We start from the raw sequence: 2,500 nt of genomic DNA, 5'->3' as shown, positions 1-2,500 counted from the left end.
AAAAAACTGAAAACGTAATAATAATGGCATAAAAAAATAGGTCATGATATTTTCCAATTCTTTTGTAGGACCAAATGGACTCTAAGCATTTTAGTCATTCAAAACCATTAAGAGGGACTGACATATAAAACGCTAGAGAGAGAGAGAGAGAGAGAGAGAGAGAGAGAGAGAGAGAGAGAGAGAGAGAGAGAGATCAAAGGCTTTCACCTTCTTGAGCATATTTTCAAGTCTTGAAAAGATTTTCTTATTCAAATATTCTGCAAAATTACAACTCTTTCATTAATGTAAACATGAATGAAGACCAACGTCATCCATACGTCATTTCATCAAACATTTTCGTCGTTGAAAGAGGCAATTTAACACACACCCAGCCACTTCCTACTCAATAGAAAGATATTTCTAAAAAGGTTTCTACCGTCTGATTTTGGGAATATATTCATACCTCCGTTTTTTTTTTACGAACTTTCATCATTCTCATACTCGGTCAGATGCATCTCTCCCTTTTCAATCTGAGTCCAATCCTCTTATTTTACTTTTATTCTTATTGCTCTCTTTGGGACTGAATTAAATTCGAATAAAGAATTGTCGGTTATCCTGGCTTCTTCATGAAAAAATAAAAACCACTTTTCATAAAATGGCAATATGCAGACATGTATTGCATGTATTGTAGTTTCAGTTCATTTCAAGATAAAATCATTCCATACTATCCGACCCATCAAATAAAAAAAAAAAAAAAAAAAAAAAAAAAAAAAAAAAAAAAAAAAAAAAAAAAAAAAAAAAAAAAAAAAAAGAAGAAGAAGAAGAAGAAGAAGAAGAAGAAGAAGAAGAAGAAGAAGAAGAAGAAGAAGAAGAAGAAGAAGAAGAAGAAGAAATCTGATTGCTTCCTAACTATTCCCTGTTCTCAAAAATTTTTTTCTAATCATCCGCAAAGATTCTGTTTCAAAGTTTGCAACAAGATCAGACAATTCATCTCCGGCATAATGACAGTCTTGCCAGCCTAGGGACCTGTACTACGGTAACAGAATCAATAAGTGTAAGAAGCAGGATCATTATTCATCTTGGCAGATGGGTTTTATAAACGCATATGGTGGAACATTAACGATTTTCACTGATTAATCTATCACAGGTAAGTAAAAAAAGGTGGGTTAAAGTCCTAAAGCTAAATTGGTTTCATACATGCAATTGACAGAAAAAATCCTCAAGAACCCTAAAGCTAATAGCGTTTCTGAAAAAAATATAGCAGTCAACTAAAATAAAAAACGAAAGCAATTTCAACTGGAAAAAGATGAAAAAGTTACACATTTCATACAGATAAAATTTTTGAAGTATCTGGTTTCACTCCAAAGTTATTTTAAAGGCAAATGCGTTACAAATCGTAATACTATTAAAAGTGTAATAGTATACAGCAGCCTGACTGAAGAATGAGATTTATATCAATGTAAAATAAAGCCTAAAATGTGAAAACAAGAGTCCTGCACGTGAATGGTTTCAAATGAGAATTTTTATTTCTATGGAAATTTTATGAATTTATGAGCGTACACTCCAATACAAGAAGAGAAATTATGGAAGAATAAAGTACAATATCATTTCGGAAAAGTGTTATACTCGTACAATAGAATAAATACCCATGATATGTGAATTACGTTATACGATTCTACAACTGATCTTAAAAAATACATTTTACGGAAGGTAACAAATATCTGAAAGGTAAATTGCCCGTGTAAAGACGTTATTGACAATAGCCTAATATGAGGGTTATTGGGTGAATATGTTCCTCATGACTACCCTGATACTTCAAGTTCATTATAATTTAGAGGTTTAAAGGCCGCTCATGAATGACAGAGACAAGGGGCAGTGACATTGTCTTGTCAAGCAGGACAATGCCCTAGAGTCTGACTATATATATATATATATATATATATATATATATATATATATATATATATATATATATATATATATATATATATATATATATATATATATATATAAATGATCAGCGCCCTAGCCCTCTCTCCACCCAAGATAGGACCAAGGAGGGCCAGGCAATGGCTGCTGATGATTCGGCAGATGGACCTATAGGCTCACCTAAACTCCATATCTTTAGCTCACAAGGACGGTGAGGTTTGCAGCGACCAAAGGGACTAAAGAGTTTGATCGGGACTCGAACCCCAGTCTGGCGTGTTACACATTGGCATATGAAGTGAAAGCACGATGGCTGGATAGGAGTAGTGATAGGGTACTCTACCTTATGTTGAGCTTCTCCATAAGAACTTTTTATTCACTATTGCAAACCCATCTTCTGTAGCAAATATCTTCAACATTCTCCCCTTTGCCTCTCTACTAAGTCTATAACAAAATTATACAGCTTTCCCCCCATCAAAAAATTTCTCACCGTCAAAACTTTTCCCTCTTCATTTACATTTACCCCTGCTCATACAGGTTTCCCCTTCACGTAAACTTCCCCCAAGTTATGCAGGGTTTCCCCTTCACTTTAATT

Source organism: Palaemon carinicauda, chromosome 41 (genome assembly GCF_036898095.1).
Source record: "Palaemon carinicauda isolate YSFRI2023 chromosome 41, ASM3689809v2, whole genome shotgun sequence".
Classification (NCBI taxonomy): Eukaryota; Metazoa; Arthropoda; class Malacostraca; order Decapoda; family Palaemonidae; genus Palaemon; species Palaemon carinicauda.
This window is presented reverse-complemented; position numbering follows the sequence as displayed.